Consider the following 13,886-nt stretch of genomic DNA (forward strand, 5'->3'; position numbering starts at 1 on the left):
TGCCGCTCCAAGGTGTTCTCCTGGTTGCCTTTCCTGAGCTTCAATCTTCAGGCTCTTGTTAAATAGTTTTTTAATCAAACAACTGCAGTGGGGCTACTAGTTTGGTTGGGGCCTACTAACGGTGTATGCTGCTCCGTGCTGTTCTCCAGGTTTCCTGTCCTGAAATTCCATTTTCAGGCTCTCGTTAAGTAGTTGTTGAAACAACACTGCATTAGGCCTACAAGTTGGGTCTGGGTTGTAGAGACGGTGTCTGCCGCTCCAAGGTGTTCTCCAGGTTGCCTCTCCCTAGCTTCTATCTTGAAGCTCTCGTTAAGTAGTTGTTCAAACAACACTGCATTAGGCCTACAAGTTGGGTCTGGGTTCTAGAGACGGTGTCTGCCACTCCAAGGTGTTCTCCAGGGTGCCTCTCCCTAGCTTCTATCTTCAAGCTCTTGTTAAGTAGTTGTTGAAACAACACTGCATTTGGCCTACAAGTTGGGTCTGGGTTGTAGGGACGTGTCTGCCACTCCAAGGTGTTCTCCAGGTTGCCTCTCCCTAGCTTCTATCTTCAAGCTCTTGTTAAGTAGTTGTTGAAACAGCACTGCATTTGGCCTACAAGTTGGGTCTGGGTTGTAGGGACGGTGTCTGCCGCTCCAAGGTGTTCTCCAGGTTGCCTCTCCCTAGCTTCTATCTTTGAAGCTCTCGTTAAGTAGTTGTTGAAACAACACTGCATTAGGCCTACAAGTTGGGTCTGGGTTCTACAAACGGTGTCTTCCGCTCCAAGGTGTTCTCCAGGTTGCCTTTCCCTAGCTTCTATCTTCAGGCTCTTGTTAAATTGTTTTTAATATAACACTGCATTTGGCCTGCTTGTTTTCTTGGCCCTACTAACGGTGTCTGCGGCTCCTTGATGTTCTCCTACACTGAACAAACCAGTGCCACCTGTTTACTTCTGTTACCAATTTTGAACTGCATTTAGCCTACTTACTGATTTGGGCCTACTCGCTGTGTCAGCCTCTCATTACAGTTGTACTCCACTGAACAAAGCAATGCCCCCTGGTTAGTCCTGTTACCAATTTTGAACTGCATTTAGCCCACTTCATTATTTGGGCCTATATCTGTGTTTCCTCCTCATCCTGCCCATTGCCCAGCCAGTGATAGATGAGTCTGCTGGTACATTGACCCAGAACGCTACATTCCCCGTGCACACTACACAGCCAGAATGTGACCATGCTGAAAGTCAGGTTCCCCTTCCCGCATACCATACCACCTTACACGGGGACAAAGAGGAAGGTGCAGATGAAAGTGTAGGTTCCTTCATCAGGTGGGGGGGAATACTCATTGGCGATGTCACTGGCACAGGGCCCCTCATAGTACGCAAAAGTGTCGCTGCCGGTGGGAGGCGCCCCCGCCGTGCAAACACACCGCCGTACTTTGAGGGGCCCTGTGCCAGTGCCAATGCCAATGAGTGGGCCCCTGTTGTGAATTCTGTGGTCAAGCTCCCTCCTGTAGTCATGAGTGGTACTTCGGCTGGTTCTGTCCATGAGCTTCCTCTGGTGGATGTGAGTGGGGCTGCGGCTTCTGAGTTTCCTTCCTCAGGTGACGAGGTTAAGTCGTTAGGTGCTGCTCTATTTAACTCCACCTAGTTCTTAGTTCCTGGCCTCCAGTCAATGTTCCAGTATTGGTCTTGCTCTCTCCTGGATCGTTCCTGTGACCTGTCTTCTCTGCATAAGCTAAGTTCTGCTTATATTACTTTTGTTTTGCTATTTTTTCTGTCCAGCTTGCTATATTGGTTTGTCTTGCTTGCTGGAAGCTCTGGGACGCAGAGGGAGCACCTCCGTACCGTTAGTCGGTGCGGAGGGTCTTTTTGCGCCCTCTGCGTGGTTGTTTGTAGGTTTTTGTGCTGACCGCAAAGCTATCTTTCCTATCCTCGGTCTATTCAGTAAGTCGGGCCTCACTTTGCTAAAATCTATTTCATCTCTGTGTTTGTATTTTCATCTTTACTCACAGTCATTATATGTGGGGGGCTGCCTTTTCCTTTGGGGAATTTCTCTGAGGCAAGGTAGGCTTATTTTTCTATCTTCAGGGCTAGCTAGTTTCTCAGGCTGTGCCCGAGGCGCCTAGGTCTAGTCAGGAGCGCTCCACAGCTACCTCTAGTGTGGTGTGATAGGATTAGGGATTGCGGTCAGCAGAGTTCCCACGTCTCAGAGCTCGTCCTATGTTATTAGTAACTATCAGGTCATTTTCAGTGCTCTTAACCACCAGGTCCATTGTGGTTCTAAATCACCAGTTCATAACAGGCCCCCCCTGCTTGCTCAGGATCACAGCACTTGCAAAGTTTAAATACTTACCTCTCCCTGCTCCACTGCCGTGACGTGGTCCAGATTTCCTGGGCCCACTAAATACTTGAACCAGCCCTACCCCCCACAACTTTAGCCAAATGACCCCCAATTTCCAATGCCTTACTATTATTATAAGGTAAATTAAGATTGACAAGCTTCAGTAACAAGAATGGATGTTTTTGCCATTAAAATGGGCACTGAAGGTGTTTTCCTGGCCTTCACTCACTGCCGACTATGCTCCCCCATTGACTTGCATTGGGTTTCGTGTTTCGGTCGATCACCGACTTTTCGCGATAATCGGCCGATTCCACTCGACTCGACTTTTGAGATAATCGGGTTTCGCGAAACCCGACTCGACCCTAAAAAACTAAAAGTCGCTCAACCCTAGTTCAGCGTGTGCAAGGAGCATAACTAAAAGAGCCATCTTTTCCTTGTGCAGCATTAATGCTGCACAAGGTGGCTCTTTTAGTTGCAAATGCCTGGGGGGGTTAAAGGTTCCCTTTCAACTTGCGCCAATTAGGTTTCAGCCTACACTCTCTTTCTCATGTAATCCCTGGACTCCAACACCGCCAGTTGCTGCATAGAAGTGTCTTTTGCACGGTACTCCCTCCTGCCCAGCCCAGTTCCAGCACGCCAGCTGTTTCCAGGTAGTGTCAAGGTCACTTTGCCTCCAAAACATTGTCCTTTCGTGTTGCGGTCGGGTTAGCCGACTATATGGTGCCTGCAGTTTAGGTGCTTCCTATGTGGGCTGCGGAAACTGGCAATCAAGGCTGGTTACGTAGTGCCAATAGGACAAGCTCCCCCTGTAGGACTGTGGTTTTTCGGTAACAATGGCCGGCTCGCGGCCTAGCAATTTTTTTTTTCCTGTGGACCTTCTGCTGCCTGAGTACCAGCACCATTACCTGGTTCTTAGGAAGAGAAGCTTGAATAGGTCCCCCTGGTTCCAGTACCGTCAGCTGGTTCCAGGCCGAGCCTTTGGCTTAGGTGCCACTTTCTGGGTATCTGAGTTCCACCAACGTCTGGTGGTCCTTGGTAGTGCTTTCTGGCACGGGTACCTCCTGCTTAGTAACCGGGTTCCAGTACCATCAGCTGGTCCTCGGTAAATCCATTGGCTGTTGTACCTTCGGCTACCCATCCGGGTTCCAGTACCGTCAGCTGGTTCTCGGCAGTGTCTTTGGCTCTTGTTTCTTCTGCTCCCCATCCTGGTTCCAGTACCGTCAACTGGTTCCAGGCAGAGCCTTTGGCTTAGGTGCCTCCTTCTGGGTATCTGAGTTCCACCAACGTCTGGTGGTCCTTGGTAGTGCTTTCTGGCACCGGTACCTCCTGCTTAGTAACCGGGTTCCAGTACCATCAGCTGGTCTTCGGTAGTTACATTGGCTCTTGTACCTTCGGCTACCCATTCGGGTTCCAGTACAGTCAGCTGGTTCTCGGCAGTGTCTTTTGCTCTTGTACCGTCTGCTCCTCATCCTGGTTCCAGTACTGTCAGCTGGTTCCAGGCAGAGCCTTTGGCTTAGGTGCCTCCTTCTGGGTATCCGAGTTCTACCAACGTCTGGTGGTTCTTGGTAGTGCTTTCTGGCACGAGTACCTCCTGCTTAGTAACTGGGTTCCAGAACCGTCAGCTGGTCCTCGGTAGTTCCATTGGCTCTTGTACCTTCGGCTACCCATCTGGGTTCCAGTACCGTCAGCTGGTTCTCAGCAGTGTCTTTTGCTCTTGTACCTTCTGCTCCCCATCCTGGTTCCAGTACCGTCAGCCAGTTCCAGGCAGAGCCTTTGGCTTAGGTGCCTCCTTCTGGGTATCCGAGTTCCACCAAAGTCTGGTGGTCCTTGGTAGTGCTTTCTGGCACGGGTACTTCCTGCTTAGTAACCGGGTTCCAGTACCATCAGCTGGTCCTCGGTAGTTCCATTGGCTCTTGTACCTTCAGGTAGCCATCCGGGTTCCAGTACCGTCAGCTGGTTCTCAGCAGTTCCTCAGCTTTCTTGTACCTTCTGCTACATTTCCAAGTTCAAGACCCTAAAGACGACGACCCTGAAGACCACCCCGAAGACGACGACCCCAGAGACGATGACCCCTGAGACGAAGACCCTGGAGACGACGACCCTGAAGACCACCCTGAAGAAGACGACGACCCTGGAGACGATGACCCTGGAAACGAAGACCCTGGAGACGACGACCCTGAAGACCGAGAAGCAGAAGAACAAGAGGCTGGAGAACAAAGAGCAGAAGGACATTAAGCATAACACTAAACATCAGAGCAAAAGATATTATCTAAATTATAAGCAGAAGAAGACTGAGCAGTGTATGGGGGTGAGTCCGTTCCTCCTCGTGGTGCCCCTGGAAAAAAACTGCTGCTGCTGCAGGCCAAACTGAACTCGGACAAATCCTGTTGTAAATCTTTTGTGACAGGCAGAACGGAAGGTGTAATCTTCAAACTTTTATAGATAATAACTACAGGATGGCCTGTCGCAAATAAGAATATGATGAAGAAGAAGAATATGAAGAAGATGAAGAAGTTGAATATGAAGAAGAATAATAGTTGAATAAAAAGAATATGAAAAATGTAAAAAAAGAATAATAGGAAGAAGGTGAAGAAGAAGAAGATGAACAAGGTAAAGGAGAAGTTGATGAAAAAGATGCTGCTGAGGATGATGAAGAAGAAAGTGTGGGAGAAGTAAAAAAGAAGGTGAAGAGCATGGAAGTAGTGAAACATAAATATCTGACAAAATATAAAAAATCTTAACGTAGTCAATATCTTTGCAACTCCGAACGTCTTAAAAAAAAAATTAATTCCTGATATTCCATTTGATTGGCCTAAACCTCTATGCCTTTAATGTCTCCTCCACCTCCCCCAATACATCCTACATTATTCTTAGTTGTTTTCTTTCATGTTGAATTAACAAGGAAAGAAAGGGTTTATTTTAATTCCGATATTTTTGTCCCATTGACTTCCATTGGTATCGGGTATCGGCGATATCCGATATTTTTTGAATGTCGGCCGATCCAATCCGATACCGATACTTCTGGATATCGGGAGGTATCGCTCAACACTAAAAATCACTGGTCAACTTTTAACCCTTATAACGTTCTAACAGAAAAAATTATGTTTCCAAAATTGTGCTGATGTAAAGTTGACATTTGGGAAGTGTTATTTATTAACTATTTTGCGTGAAACCTCTCTGATTTAAGGATACAAAAATTAAAAGTTTAAGCATTGCAAAATTTTCAAAATTTTTTGTCAAATTTCCTTTTTTTATATAAATAAACACAAGTTATATCAAAGAAATTTTACCACTAACATAAAATATGTCACAAAAAACAAATCTCAGAATCGGTGTTACAGAGCTATAACTTCATAAAGGGACAGTGGTCAGAATTGTAAAAATTGGCTTGGTCATTAAGTATCATATTGGCTATGTCAATAAGGTGATAATTTACCTAATTGTGCATCTGACTAGTGTGGCTACTGAGCATTTACTTGGAAAGCTGGAACAATCAAATGAGTGCCAGGGGGTGGCCTATTGGTGATGCTGCACAGCAGCTTACAGACTTAACAAGATGACTCTAAGCCCCCTAGGGAGAACCCAGTTATGAAATTATACACTGTCATGTTCACTTTAAGGATCATGTGAGTACAATGGGCCGCTCCTTGGATCACCTCTGCATACTTCGGTAGATCACTTTAAACCCCTTTACCCCGAAGCCTGTTTTCACCTTCCTGACCAGGCCAATTCTTACAATTCTGACCACTGTCAATTTATGAGGTCATAACTCTGGAATGCTTCAACGGATCCCAGTGATTCTGAGAATTTTTTCTTGTGACATATTGTACTTTATCATAGTGGTAAAATATATTTGATACAACTTGCGGTTATTTGTGAAAAAAATGAAAATTTGGCACAAATTTTGAAAATTTTGCAATTTTCAAACTTTTAAATTTTTATACCCTTAAATCTGAGAGTCATTTTGCACAAAATAAATACCGTAACATTTCCCACATGTCTACTTTACATCAGCACAATTTTGGAAACATAATGTTTTTCATTAGGAAGTTATAAGGGTTAAAAGTTGACCAGCGATTTCTCATTTTTAGAACAAAATTAGCAAAACCATTTTTTTAGGGACCACCTCACATTTGAAGTGACTTTGAGGGGTCTATATGACCCAAAAATGACAGCATTCTAAAAATTGCACCTCTCAAGGTACTCAAAATCACATTCAAGAAGTTTATTAATCCTTCAGGTGCTTCACAGGCATTTTTGGAATGTAGAAGAAAAAAAAGTAAACATTTACAAAAATTTTCATTTAGACCTATTTTTTTAAACTTTTGCAACGGTAACAGGTAAAAATGAACCATACATTTTGTTGTGCAATTTCTCCTGACCTCCCTGTCCAAATGTGAACACTTACCGAAGGTTAATGTCTGTATGCATGGGTGAATATGGACACCTCTCTCAGTAAGGCTCTGTGCACACGATGCGGATTTTGCTGCGGATCCACAGCTGTGGGTCCACAGCAGTTTCCCATGAGTTTACAGTACAACACTGTGCCCATGATGCGGAAAAAACGCGTGGAAACGCAACGGTTTACATTCCGCAGCATGTTGATTCTTTGTGCGGAATCCTCAGCGGTTTTACACCTGCTCCCTAATAGAAAACCGAAGGCGTAAAACCGCAGTGGAATCTGCACCAAAACCGCTGTAAATCCGCTATAAATCCGCAGGAAAAACGCTGTGTTTTTGCCCTGAAGATTTATAAAATCCGCTGTGGAAAAATATGCAGTGGACCATTCTACGTGTGCACATACCCTTAAGCCTACATATATGGGTTGGCCGGGACCAAGTGTGATTAGATGTAATTAAAAACCACATGGTGAAGGGAGGAGTGCTCAGTCAGTAAGCTGACATAGAAAATGACAGAAAAACGACTGGCACGTCCAAACTAGTGTGAATAGGTGCAAACCAGGAGCAGCTACCGCCATATACAATATACATAAAAGGTTGCACTCTATCGTGCCAAAGCATGTCGAATATGGAATACATGAAACATGAATAGCAAAATGGCTTTTTGAACATTAGGAAAAATATTAGTGTTAAATATTAATTATTAATTGAATTATTCGCAATTCTGTACTGAGCACATTGCTTCTTGCTGACATTACAAAAGCTATTTCTATATATATATAGCTCAGAGCATAAGTCAACACCATATACAGGGAGCACGTGGTCTGTGGGACATATAAATAACATCTCTTAGGAGGGTGGGGGGCTTTTTGTCACGTGGGAGCTGTCACCTCCTGCCTTCACCATCATTCACTATGGACGTCATACAAGTCACACAAGGAAGCAACAGCTGGTAGCCATGATGATTTCAGAGTTCACACAGACAGACGGGTTTTACCATTCAGAACCTTGGGAAAGATGAGTAAGAAGCGCTGATATTTGCACATGGACAATCTGTTCGTAACTATTTCATCTATTTTTATGTTTTGCTGCAATTTGGATTTCCTGTGGACAATTCAATAAACCACTACATTTTTCATGAGAATATCATGACATTTTTCTTTAAGAGTAAGCACCTGGTGAATAGTCCTGATTAAATAAATGTGCGAAATAAGGATATTTAACAATTAGAGACGCTTTGCACAGAATTTGGCCAAATAGTGTGAGCCCATCAACCATCGTCAAGGTGGTCTCATTAATCTGATGTGTCCCTGACCTCCCTGTCCAAATGTGAACACTTACCAAAGGCTAATGTCTGTATGGGTGAATATGGACACCTCTCTCAGTAAAGCCTACATATATGGGTTGGCCGGAACCAAGTGTGATTAGATGTAATTAAAAACCACATGGTGAAGGGAGGAGTGCTCAGTCAGTAAACTAACATAGAAATGACAGAAAAACTACTGGCACATCCAAACTAGTGTGAATAGGTACATCACAGGAGCAGCTACCTCCATATACAATATACAGGGAGGTCAGGGACCCATCAGATTAATGAGACCACCTTGACGATGGTTGATGGGCTCACTATTTGGCCAAATTCTGTGCAAAGCGTCTCTAATATTTTTCCTAATGTTCAAAAGCCATTTTTCTATTCATATTTCATGTATTTGATATTAGATATGCTTTGGCACGATAGAGAGTAACCTTTTTTGTATATTGTATATGGAGGTAGCTGCTCCTGGTATGCACCTATTCACACTAGTTTGGATGTGCCAGTCATTTTTCTGTCATTTCTCTTTTATGAAGTGACTTATGTTTGCTTTTCGATTCACTTCTAGAGCACATTCCCCACTTTTTCCCTGACTTCTACATTGTGCCAGACGTAGAAAAAAGTGATCTAGTGCTGCCCTGTACAGTAACAGTACAGTAAGATCTCCTATTTGTTTCCCCTATGGGAAAAGAGTATCCTCAAAAATAAAATATATTACAGCAGTTATATTATCCTCGGATTGGCCCCCTATAGTAATTCTGCCCCCCCAATAATCTTTGTTCCTCATTCTGGTGCCCACACAGTAATTATGTCACTCATCCTGACCCCTTCTTGTAATAAAGTCCCCCACCCTGTAACAATGTCCTCCGTCCTGACCAGGGGTGGATTAAGGATATCCAGGGCCCCGGGCTGTTCAGACACTGTGGGCCCCCCGGACATGCGATGGGGTCATGCGAGGGGGTCATCATATACCTGAACCAGATTATTCCAGAAAAATAGTTGCTGTGTGAAACTATAACCTGTCAAACATCGATTGATCTAGTCAATTTACCCTTCAGTTAGGAAGAAAAAAGAAACAATACTATCACCATAAGTGCCAGTATTCACAGGAGATCTGTACTTAGTATGCAGTGTTTGTGTAGAGGTAATACAGTGATCACCAGTGACATTATACACAGGACCTCTGTATATAGTATACAGTGTATAGTGTCAGTGTATAGGTAACACTGACTTACCAGTGACGTCTCTAGGTGAAGTCCTTCATCTTTCATCCAGCACAGACCACCATCACTTCATCCAGCCAGGACTTGTCTCTGCAGGAAATAACACAGTTATCTTGAGCTCCGCTTGCAGAACACATTACTTAATTTTTCCTAACTTCTACATTACACCACATGAAGAAAAAGAGGCGACATAGTGTCACTCTACACAGTAACAGGACCGCCCCCCCATTTAAAACAGTGTCCTCAAAAATTAAAATAAATACATCATTGCAGTAATAATATCCCTTAATTGTACGTTAATAATAATATCCCCCATCCTGGCCCCATGTATCTCATTCCTGGCTTCAGCCATATGTTCTCCCATCCTGCCCTCACGAGTATCCATTCTGCCCCATATGATCTCCCCATCCTGCCCCATATGATCTCCCCATCCTGCCACATCAGTCTCCATCGTATCCATCCTGCCCCATGATCCTGCACGATCTGCCTCCAATCCTACCCCATGTCTTTCATTCTGTCCCATGTCTCCAATCATTCCCCGTATCTATATTCTGCCCATGTCTCCAATCCTGCCCAATCTGTCTCCAGTCCTGCCCCCAGTGTGTCCAGCATCTCTACACCCAATGTCCAGCATCTCTGCCCCCCCAGTGTCCAGTATCTCTGCCCCCAATGTGTCCAACATCCTGCCCCCAGTGTGTCCAGCATCCTGCCCCCAGTGTGGCCAGCATCCTGCCCCAGTGTGTCCACCATCTCTGCCCCCAGTGCATCCAGCATCCTGACCCCACTGTGTCCAGCATCTCTGCCCCAGTGTGTCCAGCATTCTGACCCCAGTGTGTCCAGCATCCTGCCCCCAGTGTGTCCAGCATTCTGACCCCAGTGTGTCCAATGTGGCACCCCTAGGGGTATTTGCCACAAAAATATTTACTGACAGTAAGTACAAATACTAAAATAGCAAGACTGCACTACCACCTCCGGCCAGAAGGGGGAGCTCCAGAGACTCCCCTTGATCCATTCTGGTCTGAGAGAAGAAATGGCAGTTGGGCTAAGGAGCTGAAAGTGAGAGGTCATACAATTGAATCTCTAACAGCCCTGTGACTGTTACCAGGCCTAAATCACCGGCCTGAGGAGAAGAGGGATAGAGAAAAAGGACATTGTGAGAACCGGGTAGCATTAATCACTACCCAGAACAGGCGCAAAGACGGATACCGGATCCGTGGCTGTATTCATTATATATAATACAGCAACCGGAAAAACGTGAGGTGATATCAGCTTCACTAGGGCCGGACGCAGCAACAGACACAGAGTTCAGCGGTACTCCCAGAGGGGGTAAACCGATAAAAGGACTCGGGTTGCCCGTCGAACCAGGACCCGGAGGGGACAAATTGGGCCGGCAGCCAGTTCACATACAGCAGCAGGGCCACACAGAAATTGCGCACAATAAGAGGCGAAGACCCCGGCAGGGTCAAAGTAACTCAGAGTTCCCATACAGACTCCGGTGACAGGACTGGTTGTAAATCCTTTTATGTTAAAGTAAACTGGTTAAACGTTTCGGTGCCTCAGTCTTTCATTTGGACAATAGCCATCTATCCAGGATCGGGATCGTCACCGCTGGGAGAACCTGCTGCTGATCAAGTAAGTGCCTGTCCCCTCATGATACCCCTTACACTGTGCATTGCCTGAGGCCACAGCACCGGGTCAAGCCACCCGTGACATCCCCCTCAAGAGACAGACTCCATTGGTCCGGTGCTGGGTATCCCGGTCTCCTGGGCGTTACACCAGCATCCTGCCCCCAGTGTACAGCATCTTTGCCCCCAATGTGTCCATCATCTCTGCCCCAATGTATCCAGCATTCTACCCCAGTGTATCCAGCATCCTGCCCCCAGTGTGTCCAGCATCTCTGCCCCAGTGTGTCCAGCATTCCGCCCCCAGTGTGTCCAGCATATTGCCCCAGTGTGTCCAGCATCTCTGCCCCAGTGTGTCCAGCATATTGCCCCCAGTGTGTTCAGCATATTTCCCCCAGTGTGTCCAGCATCTCTGCCCCAGTGTGTCCAACATCCTGCCCCCAGTGTGTCCAGCATCCTGCCCCCAGTGTGTCCAGTATCCTGCCCCCAGTGTTTCCAGGATCCTGCCCCCAGTGTGTCCAGCATATTGCCCCCAGTGTGTTCAGCATATTTCCCCCAGTGTGTCCAGCATCTCTGCCCCAGTGTGTCCCACATCCTGCCCCCAGTGTGTCCAGCATCCTGCCTCCAGTGTGTCCAGTATCCTGCCCCCAGTGTTTCCAGGATCCTGCCCCCAGTGTGTCCAGCATATTGCCCCCAGTGTGTCCAGCATCTCTGCCCCAGTGTGTCCAGCATATTGACCCCAGTGTGTTCAGCATATTTCCCCCAGTGTGTCCAGCATCTCTGCCCTAGTGTGTCCAGCATATTGCCCCCAGCGTGTCCAACATCTCTGCCCCAAGTGAGTCCAGCATCTCTGCCCCGGGTCCCCTGGATCGCCGTTCGCAATAACAAAAACCAAAACCTAGTTCTCCTCACCTGTCCGCACTCCTTTGGCGATGCTCCCTCCAGCAGCGCTCACTTGCCGGTGACTGACAATGACATCAGACGCCGGCAATGTGCGCGCTGTGGTTGACGTCAGCTGCCAGCCTCCAATTGGCTGGCGGCTGTTAACTATTGACGTGCGGGCACACGCCCGCACGTCAGTAGCATTAAACTGCCGCAGCGCCGGTGGGGGCTCGGTGAGCAGATGAGACGGGCCCGATGCGGGCCCCCTCTGCCCAACGGGCCCATACGCCAGTCAGGGCAGTAATGCCCTGATGGCGGGTGTCAATCTGAGCTGTAGCCCAGGGCCCCCCCACACCACTGGGCCCTGGGCTACCGCCCAGATTGACCTAATTATAATACGCCACTGGTCCTGACCCCTTTCTGTAATGATGTCCCTCATCATGGGCCCTTTTGAACTATACATTTCATTACACTTCAACTGAATGTGTGTCCAAAGATGCACCTTGAAACCGATGGGCCCCGTCTTCAGTACTGGATTGGGGCACTGCTCCTTGCTGGTTCAGCGAACCAGCTGCAACTTTAACAACCGGTTCCTGTGAACCAGGAGAATCGGCTGAATCCCACCCCTGCATACATATGTGCTGGTGCGGCTAAAAGCATCGTGAGCGGTGACTATAAGTATGCCAAGGCACTTTGACGGACAGCCACCTCTGTTCTGATAAACTGACAGCTGTCAGTCAAAGTGTAGGGGCATGTTTAAAGCTGCCCACAGAGCTGTAAGCGGTAACTGTACTGGAACCAGCATGTATATCTGACTGAAAGCTGGTGGGTCCCAGGATGAATAAAGCTCATTCTCTACTATTCTCTACTGCAGCATTTTAACCCCTTCACGACCTATCACATATAGATATGTGATAGGCTGTGTCCCTGCACTCCATACGGTCTCCAGCAATGAGCCCACATTTCCAAGCATTGCAGCTGATTTCATGAGCTGACATGTGCCCCTAGGAGCTGCGGATGGTATCCCAATCCACCCGCGGCTGTTAACTTGTTAAATGAAGCTGTCAACCTCCCACAGCGGCATTTAACATGGCCACGCTGGAAGTACATCACTAATCCCGCCAATTGGTGCCCCTGTCACATGATTGCAAGGTGCCGATGGGTTGGCATGACAACTTGGGCTCTGCAGGAGACCCCAGTGGTTATCATTGCCACTCTGCTATGAGCGCCCCTCAGTGTCCAGGTGTTCATAGCAGAAGAGTGTTTCTACTACACATAGCAGGGTGTCACGATACGACTCTTTATCAGCAAGGACAATATTCTAATATAACCCGTATAGTCTATAGATATTTACAGCTGGTTAGAAAATACTATTTAAAACATAGCTTTTATTATTATACGCTAAAACCACTATATTACCACATAGATACAAAGTGCCGGTGCTCACAACATAGTGCAAAATAAAACCAAAAGACAATATTGGCAAACCACACATATGCCTCCTCTCGGGGATAATTAAATTTTAGCCCTTTACTGGGTATAGCAGCTAGTGGAGATTCTACATCAGTCCCCTTTATTACTGCTTATCATCTCTGTGGGGCGTTTTTTCCAGCACCTTCCCTGAACACGGAGAGAATGCTATAGATTTCACCCCACAGTCCAAATAATGTGACCGAAGTCCGTCTGGTTTAGACCAACAAAGAAATACACATGCTGGCATATGCCAAGAAAAAACAGCGGATCCCCTTACTGTCACTTATTACTGCATATGGTGTTTACACATAAAACGCAAGCTCCACAATATAACAGAGGGATAAAAGAACCTCTCTTATGTTTTAAACCATAGATACTCCCGGAATACATATATACCCCCTTCATACATTGATAGGTATATGTTCAATTGGTGTTTCAAATGGATTTATATCAGAATATATTAAGGTTTATACTCATCCATGGGACCGGATCTTCCCAGCGGTGCCTTTTCAGAGTGCCAGGGATCTTTATGTTTGGTAGGTGCAACGTAGCACTCCGTTCCTTAATCCCTTTAGAGCTGATGTCTCCCAACGTTTCATAATCATATTCATCAGGAGGGTACTGACATCTTATCAGCATAAATCGGTGAGCATTGCTAA

The sequence above is a fragment of the Ranitomeya imitator genome, chromosome 4, assembly GCF_032444005.1.
Source record: "Ranitomeya imitator isolate aRanImi1 chromosome 4, aRanImi1.pri, whole genome shotgun sequence".
In the NCBI taxonomy this organism is placed as follows: domain Eukaryota; kingdom Metazoa; phylum Chordata; class Amphibia; order Anura; family Dendrobatidae; genus Ranitomeya; species Ranitomeya imitator.